Here is a 14,080-nt window from a genome sequence, read left to right as displayed (position 1 = left end):
CACCAAATCTTTTAAAAGTGCCTCGAGATTGCAGGATACCTGTTAACAGTCCACAAAGAGATCATGAGGAAACAAGCGTAAGGGAAAGCCTTGAGCCAGCAGCAGCAAATTCTTAGTTTAAAAAGAACAATCTTAACCACCTTCTGCATTTTTTGATCAGACATGTTGTAATTATTGTAATAACTTTTATAATTGCCATGATGTACTAGCTCACAGAACAATAAAGCAGCATATCCCATTCACAGTGCAGAGCTCAGCTCATGTCACTCTGTGCACAAACTCCAGTTCTGCCATCCTGAGAGCTTAGCAGAGAACCCCCAACTCTAACAGAAATCATCAGGCCTTTCGCGCCCACACTTGGACTCCATTAAAAATATGGATTTGCTCCATGCTGCTTTGACCATTTCTAATCTACCCAATTTCGTTGTGTAAAAACCAGTACAAGAGCAGGGCAGCCGATTCCACCTCACCTACCGAAACCCAGCAGATCTGAACAGGTCACTCATCCACTACCTGCAAGTCTTTTTCTCTTCTTTTTTTGAGATGTAATAAACAATACATTCTGACTGCTAAACATGCACTTGGGAGGTTTCAAGAACACTTTGGAGTACAAAATTCCTAGAGTCTCATTCACTGACACCATTTGGTTTGAAACAGATAAGAGTCTGCTCTTGGTTCACTTAAACGTGTAACAGGAAACTCAAATTTGAATAAAAGGTTGTGTTACATTACTACTGGTTTTATATGGAAAGCTTTTTTCCTCTCCCATCTGTGACAGACAGCTGTTCGCCGCCTGGAATCCGGGGGAGCAGACACTTAGAGGAGCACCAAGCTGCAGTAAACACTTTAGAAATTCAATTTCTTTAATTGTACTGACACCGTAAAATTATTTGCAATTTATTGCATCATGCCCCATGATAAGCTGTATCGGATGACTAAACACTGGGAGCTAAATACACAGTTTTAATTGAATTTTGAAAATATTTTTTTGGGGAAAGATTTTAAAATGTTCCAAACCAATCCAAGAGGCTTCTCAGGCCTGTGTAACAATGGTGCTTAAAGCGAGTCCAGATGTTTACACACTTAGCACAGGTTAGAACTTGAACTAATCCTGATCCAATCCAACGTGCACATAAAAAATAAGCCAAGATAGAGGAACACCTATCTACCCATAAGGAAGACTCGACAGCTTTACAGACTGCTGCATCTGAACCACTATCAAAAATAACTCCCTGTGGTTTTCTGGTTTTAAACAAAACTCAGCTTAGCAGCTCTAGAGCCGCCACCTCTGTCACACAACACCCAGAACCGCCGCGCTCCCTGCCCCACGTTCAGCAGCAGCTCCCGACCGGCCCTTAACAGCACACACATCACCCCCAAACTGGTCAGAAATTCTGTATCATTCAGACACATGCAGCAGTTTCAAGCTGCTGGAAACAAATGCTGCGATTTTGAAGTCAGTTTTTTCAATCTAGATTTTGCATGCAATTTTATTGGCTTCTGTTTTTCTTCTTGAAAAAGAAAAATACAGTCTGGGCCAGCACTACCTCTCAGTTTGAACACATTCTTCTTCTTCTATCTCCTGCATACTAGTTTTTCTTTCCTCCTTTTAACTTCAGAGACCCAGCTCCACAGCGAACCATGGAATCCAGAAGTGGAGGAGCCCTAGAACGCCCCCTGAGCAGCCCCCGGGGGGCAGTTCCCCATGGGAAAAGGCAAAGACAAAGCTACAGAAAACACAAACTGCCATTTCAGCAACCACAAAGAGGAAAGTGGCTCAACCCTCTTATTTAATCAAACTTCCCACCCATTCATTTTCAGCTCCTTAGTTTTATACCAATATTCAGCAGGGCAGCCCTGGCACAGGAACAGCGAACGCAAGGGAAACCACGCGCTTTGGTAGCACCAATCTGTTCGATATGAGCTCAGCCATCCGGGGACTTTGCGTGACACAGGGACAAACCAAATCTTCCTGATTCTGTTATCCTCAGCTCTCAGATAAACCCTGCTTGTCTTCTAGGGCACTTAAAGACGTACCAATGAAAAGCACAAGGAACTTGCTGAGTATTTGCATGTGCTTGTACTAAAGCTTTGCAAAGGGAAGGGTGAGTATAATAAACACGGAGTTAACAGGACTTGGAAGGAACTATTTTCAAGGCCTCTGCCTTTAACAGGACAAAGTGTTAATTCTGTCCATTTTAGACAATCTTCAACTTCCACACGGTTTTATGCTGGGAAAGGACATTTTGTCCAGCGCAGAGCGGGGCACGGCCACACGTGAGCCTCCTGTGCCGCCAGCCCGGCCGTGCCCGCGCGCGGCACGGCGCCGCTCTCCTGCCTAAACCCGCGTTTACAGGGTCTTCAGTGATGAGTTGTATCAAGGCAATTGCGAACTATATTTCAGCTGCATGAATATTTAGTGTTTGCTTTCAATTTTGCAAGAATGTTTTTCATGCATCTTTCATTTATAGCAGGTACATATCTCACATAATTTCCCAAGTCAAGCTCCTGCATAGGTGTACACGGAATTAGTCACCCTAATTCCCATAAAAGGTAAAACAGACTGGTTAAGTGAGTTTACAAGACAAATGCAGCAGTGTGTGTCGCAGGTAGAATGGCCATTCATGACCTCCTTAACCATAATTCTGTGCTCAGACCATCATGGCCACTGGCCGTGCTGGTGAATGTTGAATTGTAGCAATACCTGAGGAAGTTGCAATTAAAACATGTTCACTCAATGGTAGAGAGACGCCCAACTTCTAAAATGAGGTTCCATGTATTTATTTTTTCCTCATTTGTTGGAGATTACCATGAACAATCTCTTCTGTAAACAACATTATCTGTGAAAAGCAAATTAAAATGATCAAAGCTAAACACAAGTTGGGTACTAAGCTCGTTTCCTGTAAGGACTGCATCCCAGCTCTGCTTTCAGTTGGGACAGAGCAAAAGCCAAGCCCCAGAGGTCACACTGGCGCCCACTTTCATGACTGTTTCCGAAATGCTCCTCTAGTAGCTCCTCTAGCAACACATGCGCAATTTTCTTGCTTTAAATTCAGGGTGAATACATTTGATTCCTCCCCTCTGCCCCACTCAGTGGCAGCTACAGCACATACAGTCCAGCCCATACTGCCATGTTGTTCATTGTACACACATTTTTCACAGCACTGAGGTTAAATATATGGGGTACCACATAAAATAGGAAAAGATGTTAAAGTACATCCACTAATTTGTCTTCTACCCATGCAGAAAGCGTGTTCTGAAGGTGCGCACGAGGTGGGCTTGTTGGCAACTCCCTCCATTTTACAGCTAAGAAAGCAGGGGCAGAGTGGCAGAAAAGCCCACACAGGTATTTCTGGCTCCTATCCCTATGCAAAAAATAATACTTGTTTTACCCTGGGCAAACAAGCATTAATAAACCATTCAGCACGCAAAAAACTGTCTAAATCTGTTGAAAGAGGCCTTCAGACCAACAGGTAGGTCTGAATAAAGCCCAAAAGCACACTGAAGATAAACACCAGAATCTCCCACTGGTTTCTCTAGTACAGCTTCAATTATTACGAGAAATGAGAAAGGCCAGTGTAGGCTCAATATTTTCAATGTACATTTAAGCAGGATACATTGACACAAAACTTTTCGGGTAGGATCGCAGAAGGCCAAGTACTATTAAAAAAAAATAAATCTTTTTCCCAGTGTGGGCCTGGAATCCAAGTTACTGGAATCCAAGTTATTCATCTTCACCTGCCTTTCTCCCAGCAGAGTGAATACTGCAGAATCTGAAAAGGTCTATTAAAACTCATATGCAAATGACATGTCTGTCCTCTCTTGTAAAATATGTATTTGTGAAGTAACAGAATTCCAGAGGAAGAAGGGGAAATGAACAAGCACAAGTGTTTTACATGCTAAAAACTCACAAGGTTGATTCTGCTGTGACAGGTCCCCTTGGGGTGACGGCAGCCACTCACACCCCATCTACAAACCTCCATTCCCAGGGGATGCTCTTTTTCCACCATAATAAAAGTTCGTCCCAGCCCCCATTTTTTTAAGTCTGGGAGGCACAGAGCCATAGGAAACAGGGGCAGCAACATTCTTATCTAAAATAAGTTCCTTTTTTTTTTCGCTGTTGTTGCTTAAAAGAATATGACTGCTGCAAAGAATGTCGACAGGGAAAAAACAACAGTGGAAAGAGTTTGACTCAACCTCAAGAGATGTCTCAAAAGTAAAAACTGTAGAAATGTTGCAGAAGTTAAACAGTTACAATGATTCACCAAACTGAACTTTTGAAGGAGACACAGAAATGACAGCAAGACAGTCACAGTGTGTCAGGAACTTGCATCACTGGACTTCTAATTGCTACAATATTTCCTATCAAACTACTTACACTGCAATAATGCCACAGGCAATCACCATTGGCAGAAATGTTCTGTGTGTGCGAACAGACAGACAAACAGATGGAGCTCAGAAATCCACCATTATTCTAAACAAGCATAAATCACACTTCAGAGGGAATGACATCTTGGGGAAAAAAATAAAATGGTGTTTCATAGTTCAGCTCTAACATGTGCTCTCTCCAAAGCAACGCAGTAATCGCTACAGCGCTGGGTTTATCTCCGAGCTCGGATCTTTGGAGAGGGCACAAGGGAGAGCGCCCTGGAGCGGGCGGGCTGCTCTCCGGGAGCCGCGGGCTGGGAGCCGGAGGGGGCAGCAGCCGGAGGAGCCCGGCCCAGCGCCTCCCGGGGCTCTCGGTCCCAGCCCGGACAGAAGGAAACGCGCGCAGCGGGTCTCGGGGGGCAGGCACGGGGTGCCGGAGCGGGGGCTGCTCTGCTGGGGCACGTGTGCTCGGCAGCGCTGCTGCTTTTAATGGAGAAAAAACCTTCCCTCTGAAACACTCTGCGATGACACCAAACCACACGAATATTGGTATTTTTATAGTGGTTTTAACTTTGCTCGAACCTTAACGCTGCCAGACTCCACTTCCCCGAGCGGGGCCGCTGCCGACCCGCCCGCCCTCCCGGTTCCGGTGCCGTTCTCGGTGCCGTTCCCGCTCCCCGCGGCTCCGCTCCCGCCCGGGCACGTGTCGGCCCCGGGGCCGGCGGCGGCAGCTCCGGGAGGCCGGAAGGCCACGAGGCGCCGCGGCCCGGACCCCGCGCCCGCCCGGGTGTCCGCACGCCCCTCGGCGGCCCCGGCAGCGCGGCCGCTCGCACCCTCGCTCGACCCGCGGCCCGGGGCGGCCCGGGGGGCGCGGGCGGAGCGCGGCAGCACCGCCTGAGGGGCCGCGCGGCGCAGGGGCCCGCGGCGGGCACACCCCCGGCACGGCACAGCGCGGCCCGGCCGCGGCCCTCGGCGGCCGCGGGGCCCTGTCGTGCTCACCTGCGGCCGGCGAGGCGGCGGAGAAGCGCCGGTGCCCGTCTCGGGGGGGGTTCAGGCGGCCGCAGCCCCGCAGAGAACGAGCGAGCGACGCCGCGTCCCGCACACAACTTCGCCGCGCGCGCTCGCCGCCCGCGCACGCGCTGCCCACCGCCGCTCGGGCGCGCGCCCCGGCGGCTGCCACGCAGGCCGGGCGGGCCGGGAGCGCGCACGGGGCGGGGCCGCGCGGCGCTCTGCCCACCTGCCGCCCGCGAGCACCGGGGATCCGTTCCGCGGCTCCCGTGGGACAGAGCGGGAGCGGAGCCCGCGCCGCGGCCTTGCCAGCCCCGGAAGGCGCCGGTTTCCCCGCGGCGCGGGTGCCGGCAGGGGCGCGGCGGCTCCCCCGCCCTGCAGAGCGGCGCCTGCTTGCGGGGTTTCCCGCGTGCAGCCGCAACTCGCGATCCCGGCACCGGCTCCTTCCGCCGCCCGGGCAGACGGGGCGCGGCGGCGGCGGCACAGAGCGACTGCACAACGGCGGAGCCGCCGCCGCCTCCTGGGCTTTGCTTCCCTTCCCCGGGTGCCCCGAGCGAAGCACGGGAGGGTGCTCACAGAATACGGGTCTGAACGGGTCCAGCTCTAAGATACATTCGGCATTTCAGATGCAAAATCCTTAATTCATAAATCGCTGTGTTTTGCACATCGAGACAAATGTTGGTACTCAGTATGTTGAAGTTGAATTTGAACTTTAAATTCAACGGGATTTTTACAAGTGAGCAAAAATGGGAAAGTGAACTTCACAATAAATAAAAATGAAACTAGCACATCTCGTCTAATTGCCTGAACTGGGTGAAAGGCTCAAGGTAGCTCCATATCTGGGGAGAAATGCAATTGCTCGTATTTTGTCAACTCGTGCACTCCAGGGCCTGGTTCCATCAGAAGGCGTTTGCTGGTGCGACTGGGAAACTCCCAGTGCTGTCATGGCAGAAAGTGCTAATGCCAGTGTGACTTCGAGAAGTTCAGCAAATGAAACCAGCTGTGCAAGCAACTGCACCTTTTGTCAGTGTAACACCATTTCTACTCAGCCCTTTGCCAATTCAACATATATATATATATATATATATATATATATGTCTAATGGAGGCTGTTGAACTGTTTTGAGCCTTTGGTGTGGGGTGAATTACAGCTGTCACCTGAGCTGGGGTGGCACAGGCAGGTACGAGGGAGCCCGTCTCCGCTCAGCCCCATTTGTTAATTCCCACCGGCCCCCCAGAACGACACTGTGCCATGGGAGCCCCGTTCTCTGGGACATGACCGTGGTTTGAGCCAATTTGTCCCATGCCTTGGCCTTTACATGTTGCCAAATTCCTTCCGGTGTCCTGGTGCCGCACTCAGCTGTCCAGAACAGACTCAGACACCCAGCAGCACCGAGACCGTGTTATTCGCAGTGCCTGGGAGCAGCGGGGAGAGGCCCCGGCCCACATTCCATGTGCTACATTCACAAACACCCACCTTCCAGGGAAATGCCTGAGTGGCGCGGAGTGTGACGCTGCTGCGGCGGCTCCTCTGCACCCACTGCAGCAGCTGCACCTGTGGCAGAGCTGCGGGGACCTGCTACCAAAGATATTCTGGTTCAAATAAGTCACTTTTTTCCAGCAGACTCGGCTCACATAGTTTAAGCTCCAAAGTAAGTCTCTGTTCCGCAGAACCTGAAAAATCGTGGCAGGTCTCTGCTCAAATGACGTTGTTTATCCTTTGAAACTCCTAGAAAAATGTTCTTGCTAAGGCAGTTCCAGTTCTGGCATCCAGAGAGACAAACTGCAGTGAATGTTTGTGGGATATTCAGGTGGTTTTGTAAGATTTGAACTGTTTCTTTTGGAAATGTCACTGGGTTTTGTTTTTGTTGTAAAGCTGTTTACACAAAGCTAATATAAATTCAGTGCATTCGGTTTGGGTGAATATAAACAAGAACCTTCAGGGGCTCAAGTTTCTGATACGTCTCACATTTAAGATACTGGAAAACTCGATTCTCTCTCCCTGAGCATTTCTGGTGGCTCAAAGAGCTTTCTCTGGAGGGGGCAGATGCCTGCACAGCTCTGCAATGCTTCTCACTAGAGACAGAGCAATAGACACAACAGATGGAAACTAAGAGGCCACCTGGTTTTAAAGCAAATCATACCATCAATCTATCAGTACAAAATCTGAAACATGGGAAAGCGCTTAGAGAAACAAAATGAATTCAGTTTTTTTCTCCAAACTCAATTTTCCCAAGGTCTGTTGATGTGCCATTTGCAAAAATGCACTTCTTTCTCTTAAAAAGAGAGTGTCAGTGGAGCGAGGTGTAAGAACTTCAGTGTTTTCCACCAAAACAACAAAAAAAAGAAATCTTTTGTTGCACTGCCATAAGTTACCGTCTTTCTATTCAGAAAAGCTGTGCTCAAAAATCTGCTACATTCTCGTGCACAGCTTCAAGATCCAGGTTGTTCTAAATTAGACAGACCAGACAGAATTACTTGAGCTTATCAACAGCAATTCAGTTAGGAAAGAAAATTAAATTTCCTCAATTAAGTCTTACCAGAAATAGACTTTATTTCACAGCCCGTGCTATGGTTCTGTGTGAAATTCTCTTTCAAACAACCCCAAAGTGAGAACAAGTGAGCACAGCAAGTAAGCACAAAATATCAGTGGGGGCTAAGAAAATGAAGCAGGAACATTTCTGTATGAAGATTGCCAGTAACAAGTCTGGTTTGGGAAAACTGGAATGATCTTGACCCAAATCTTTAAGGATTTTAAATCACCATACAATCAATTTGATTGATTTACTTTATCCTGAGTGCTAAATGCAGCTGTCACTGTATCCTTCATCCTCTGTCCAGTATCGATAAAATCCCAGCCTTACTGACTTAATATATGCCTATTGACTTATTTGTTATTTTCCATGCTTAATAGCATACACCAAGGACGCTCTGCTGAAAGTTCTTTTCAGGAAAAAAGTTATCATCTTCTTCCTCAACTGAAAAGGGCAGAGTTTCAAGAGTCAGTTTTGCAGCAGTAGCTGGAGAAGCCCGGCCATGCCTGCACAGCCCCGCTGCTGCACGGCTGCTCCTCACACTGCACAGAGTGCACAGCCCCGCTGCAGCACGGCTGCTCCTCACACTGCCCAGTGTGCACAGCCCCGCTGCTGCACGGCTGCTCCTCACACTGCCCAGTGTGCACAGCCCCGCTGCAGCACGGCTGCTCCTCACACTGCCCAGTGTGCACAGCCCCGCTGCAGCACGGCTGCTCCTCACACTGCCCAGTGTGCACAGCCCCGCTGCTGCACAGCTGCTCCTCACACTGCTCGGTGTGCACAGCCCCGCTGCAGCCTGCACGCTCGCTTCTCGTATTTCTGTAAGGTTCCAGTCCCAGAGGAAGCATTAACGCTAAAGGAATGCATACCAGTGTGGAACTAGTCTGCAAGTCAGTACAAAATCTCTCCAACAGATTGCTCCAAGAAACACCTCTTTTCTACCAGATTTGAGATCTGCAGATTGATCTCATGAGCATTTGTGCAGCAGTTTAGTCTCAAATTGATAAGAGGGCTGCAAAAAGAGAGAAATAGAATCAAAGCAGATTAAAAAGCGCCGGTCTTCAGGAAGATAAGGCAACCTAGAGCCGCCACGTGACGCAGCATCGCTCCAGCTCAGCCGCCTGCGGATCTCATCAGGGAACCAGATGTGACCAGTGGCAGAATATCCTCCACAGCGTGAGATCTGGAGTTTGTGATTGCCATCCAGGAAAGGGGAGATGGGAAAGTATGATGGAGAAAATGTCCCCTTTTTTATAGAGTTTAATTGCTTAGAAGAAAGACACATTTAAAGAAAAAGGGATGCTAGGAAGCAGGCTCAGGAAGGTGTCTGGAAGAAAGAGCAGAAGGGTTTTTCTCATGGACAGAAAATTTAAACTTGCTTCCTCTTTTGTGGTGATTGTTTTAAATGATTAAATGGCAGCAGACAGTTCTCATTCATTCCTTTGGTCAGATGAAAACAGGGTGGGGCAGCACAGAAAAAGCAGAAGAGGCCTGTTGTCCCCTATGAGCAGGGCAGGAAATGGTGCCATTTCATTCATGACTTGACTGGTTCTCCCTGCAGACAGGACAGGCGGGGAGAGAAAGATGGAGGTTTTCAGGCACACAGGCTTGTGGTCGCTGCTTATTTTGGGGAGAGAGGGAGAAGTTTGCTGTACAGAGCTGGAGCTGGGATGCAGAGTAAGCCGTGCGTCCTGCACACACAGATTTCACTCACTGCACTCTTGAGAGGGAAGGAGTTGTGGATGCCGTGTGTCAGCCCCTGGCAAAGGATTTGGAGATGAAGCCTGTGCCCTTGAATTTGTATTCAAACAAAGAACAGAGCAGTGGTGCAGGGAGCAGAGTGCTGGGGCGAGGCCCCCAGCAGCCGGTGCTGCCGAGCAGATGGGCTGTCGTGTTCTCAATCAACTGCAGTTTTTAAGGTCATGCCTAGATAATGAACATCACAGCACTCAAGCCTACAGATCATGAATATATGGATGAATATTGACTCACGCATTTTCCTTTCTCCAGCTCGGTTCATGTAACATCCCGCTGCTCCAAAGGCAGCGTGTCCTCCCGTTCGGTGTCTGCAGGCTCTGCAGCACCCTCTGCCCGCTCACAACTCCCTGGCTCTGCTGGCAGCTCAGCTCCTCATGGCATGTGGTCACTGTGATCTGCAGCTCCCATGGGCCTCTTTTGGGAACTTCATAATATGGAAGGAGAAAGCAGATAAGCAGATAAGATAAATAATGCCAAGCAGTGAAAGGTTTCCTTGATTTCAAAGAGAAAGTCCACAAGAAGGTAATTGCAGCTGCAGTGCCGGTGTCAGCTGCCGGTGCTGGGGAGCTCAGCCAGAGGCCGAGCGGCCGGGCTGGCTGGGCCAGAGCCGCAGGTCACGGGCACACGGACGGCGTGGGGAGCGGCAGAGCCCGGGCTCAGGTGCCAGCTCAAACCAGATGTTTAGCTGGTAGCAAGGATACGCCATTCTAACTGCTTTATTCTTGTGTTAGCAGAGGCACAAGCCTTACTGCTCTGTCTCCCCTATTTTCTTAATGATCTGCCTTAAGTTGGCCCCTGTTTATATAGTGTCTCTGGTTGTTAGTGAGACTCAAATGCCTTCCCTTACTCAGCCATGCTGGAGTTCTGTTTTTTTTGTAGAGATTTGCTTTCTTACAGTTCTATGGGTGGATTTCTTGAAACAGAAAAAGGGAAGAAAGGGAAGGTGGAAGGGGGAAGGGGAAAGGAAAAAGAAAGGGAAAAGGAGGAGAGGAGAAGCCAACAAGTAAAAAGAAGAAAAGCAATTGAAGCCAGATTGAGCAGCTCTGGCTTTAACAGCCCCAGGCCCTTCCCCTACTCTCTCTGACATTCCTCCTTGCGACCCCTTCCAAGTGTTCTGGGCGAGTTTCTCAGGAATGCGCAGTTAGGCTGGGTCTCCGAGAGCTCGGCCTGTTTCCCCAGGAGCTGGCAGAGCTTCCCCATCTTCACAGCCAGATGTTACGCGTGTGACCCTGCCAGCAGCTGCCTGCACCTTCCTGCTCCAGCGCCTCTCGGGGGAGACTTTCTGAGAAGCTATTCTGGGTAATACTTTTCTTCTGTGATTTGTTCTCTTCTTCACTTCTAAGATCTGTTTGCAGCACCAGTGCTATACAATTTCACAGCTAGAGAAAGCGGGATGCATTTTGCTGTAAACTTCAATGGGAGCAGGGCAGATTAGTAACATTGTAGGATTTTGGGGTCCTACTCATAAATCAGGACCCAAGATCTGCTTGGTGTTGTGCAAAAAAATACAGAACAAAAGAAGATTCTTGCCCAGAAAAAGCTTGCAGGTAAGTTTTATGTTTCAGACCAACCATATAGAAACACGGAGACAAAAGAATGCAATTGAAAAATGAGGCAGTATTGGCTAACATAGCACACAGGGATCATACAATACCAACAGCTCTTCTTCCATCTTCTCTTCCCCTTTTCCCTATATTCCTCTAGCTTATAAACAGTTATGGTGATGCACATACCAGCCAGGATGAAATTCTTTAGAAGTGCAGCAACAATCACTACACACTGCATGACAGCTCTGCAATTTTATAACCTCATGTGCCTTGGGACATACACTGACAGGAGATCTGAACGGTCACGATTGGTCTTATGCACACTCCTCCTTTCTCTTCTACCGCTTTTCTCAGTTTTGAACTAAACTAGAAACTTTGTGGGACGAAACCTTTGTCCTGTGCCCAGCACATGGGACTCCTGACCACTGTTACGCTCTCTAAGTACAACCACACTACAAATACTTAACATAGGCCTCAGAACTAATGACTTGTCACTTCATTTAATTTATCAAGATGTGAAATGGAGATTATACCTTACCTCAAAATGAGCAGAGGTGGAGGTGGAAATAATGAAGTTTAATACCATTTTATGATCCCAGGAAACAAATGACAAATTTGACCTTTAAAATAATATTTTGAAAGAAAGTTAAAATAATTGCATAGCATAGTTCTGAATGCTAAAGTCCTTCCTGTCCCTCCAGTGAAAGGTGCCGCAGAAACGCAGAGCATTATGTTTATTTATTAATAATCCCACAAAGAAATGTTCGTGATCGCCACTGGGGAGCGTCTGACAGGTGACACAGGCGACCTCCTGCCAGGAGTGACATCTCTCCCCCACAATTTACATTCTCTAAATGATTTGTGATCACATTACTTACAGCACAGATTAGCGTCTCCCCCCGCTATTCAGTCACACAGCACCATATTCAACTGTTTGTTCCATAGGGCCATAAAAATAATAATATGGAAAATCAGCGCCTCTGCTTCCAGGGCATTCCACCATGGGAACAGCGGCTGGCCAGGAGATTGATTCCTGCACGCTTTTCTCAGGCACTGGGATTTGCATTTGGGGGAGATGCAGGTCCTTGCCTTGAAAAGAGCATCCTAAGTTCACGTTTTGATTGCACAACCAGATAAACAGATGAAGTGTCCCAATTAGAGGGAAGCGGATAATCAGCCTGCAGTTTGGTGGTACAGGAACTGAGAGGACTAAGGAACAAAGAGATTTGGAACAGCCAAAGGACAAATCCCAGGCATTTATTGGGTGTTAGGGAGATTGTAACCACCAGTGGCATGGAAATGGTTAAGAGAATATAGTAAAGGTGCAAAGGGTCCCCCGACCTCTGCCACTGTCAGTTCTGTCAATGGGTCTACAGACGCCACTGGAATAATTATGGCCTATATTTAGATTATGGATGCATCGGGCAGGGTGAAGGTTGAACATGGGGAACATGGTTGTTTGCAGTTCATTAGCAAGAGGAGCAGCCTGGGGGGAGGAGGGCGCTGAACTGGATTCATCCCACCTGGAGCGCCGGTGCTGAGCTGCATAATGTCAGGGAAAGGGACCTGATTATGTGGGGAAACAAAAGCAATAAACAACTGCATAGAGACTGACACACCCGGAGGGAGGGAGGGAGGGAGGGAGGAAGGAAGGAAGGAAGGAAGGAAGGAAGGAAGGAAGGAAGGAAGGAAGGAAAAGCAATCCTTAAAACTTGGTGCCGAAACTTTCCCAAGTTTAAATTCACTCCTATTATTCCAGGCCATGGCATCAAGGTCTGTTGTGAAAAGCAGGGGGTTTGTTGTTCTAGCTCTTTATTCACATCACCATGTTGTTTTGTCGAGGTCCTCGGTCTTTCTGAAAGGGCCAGCAAATCAGAGCAAGGAATGCTGTGTTGCAAAGAAAAGATTCCAGATCAAATCTTAAGCATGTTCTCTTTAGAGGAAGAGAAGAGAGATGAGACTGAAATGGTTTTTTGGCATGTAACACCACTGTATATGACCATGCCGACAGTGAAGGTCCTTGGGGTGCTGCCGTGCAGGTTTTCAGCTGCTGGTGTGTTGACACAGCTGTTAGTAAATAGCAAGTCAGGTGAGGAAAAGGTTGTAGAGAATGTAAAGTGGAAACCAGATGCCACCACATCACATTATTTCTTCAATGCAGACTAAAAATGACTGACAGTTTCCCATCATCCCGACTACACAGCACCCCAATCAAATGGCGGGTAAAGTTTCTTTACTCCAAGACACTGGGGATAATGAATTCAAAAGTTTCTGAACAGCTGCTTTTCATGGATCATTTAGAATTTGCGATGCAAATACGAAAAATCCATGTTAAATGCCCTCAACTAATTGAGTGGAGTACAGTGAATACAAAAGAATAGATCGCTGACCTTGGTAAAAACAGCACAAAAGCCTTAATCTGCCCAGAGAGACCAAGAGGGTAACTGAGGAGGAGAAAAGAGCCGAAGCCTGCGTGCATCGCTCAGGTTCCTAATTCCGCTTGCCAAGAGATAAATGCAAGACTCGCCTTTGGGAATATGCGACAGCCACCCAACTCCCGCCCTGACACACCACAACAATGGAGAAAGAGGTGGGTGGGAACTGGGATTCTGCCAAATTGCCAGTGTCAAACTTGACCATTCAAGGCAGAATTTGACAGTGGGAGAGAGGAGAGAACAGTTAAGGGTGTATTTTAGAAAAGATGTTTTTTCCATAGCTTAGAAGACACGAGGTGACGGGAGACGGACGGCGGGGACGGGCGGGAGCAGGGTCCCTGGGACCACTGGTGCTCACAGGCCAGTGGGAGATGGAGAATGCACTACTGGCAAAATGGAAAACAAAGGACAACTGTGGCTTTCCCGGCTGA

The 14,080-nt window shown here is 48.4% G+C and overlaps 1 protein-coding gene across 1 annotated transcript in view; it reads right to left on the bottom strand.

Annotated features, from left to right (window-relative positions):
• Window positions 1–5,460, bottom strand: part of NEK6 (NIMA related kinase 6) — a 48,773-nt gene extending 43,313 nt beyond the window's left edge. Inside the window, exon 1 of the mRNA XM_080355812.1 lies at window positions 5,368–5,460. The gene's annotated coding sequence lies outside the window, so the exon portion shown is untranslated. The remainder of the gene's footprint in view (window positions 1–5,367) is intronic.
• Between the last annotated feature and the right edge of the window lie 8,620 nt (window positions 5,461–14,080).

Source organism: Nesoenas mayeri (assembly GCF_963082525.1).
Source record: "Nesoenas mayeri genome assembly, chromosome: 18".
In the NCBI taxonomy this organism is placed as follows: domain Eukaryota; kingdom Metazoa; phylum Chordata; class Aves; order Columbiformes; family Columbidae; genus Nesoenas; species Nesoenas mayeri.
The sequence above is the reverse complement of the archived record's forward strand: the minus strand, read 5'-3'. Positions and strand labels throughout refer to the sequence as shown.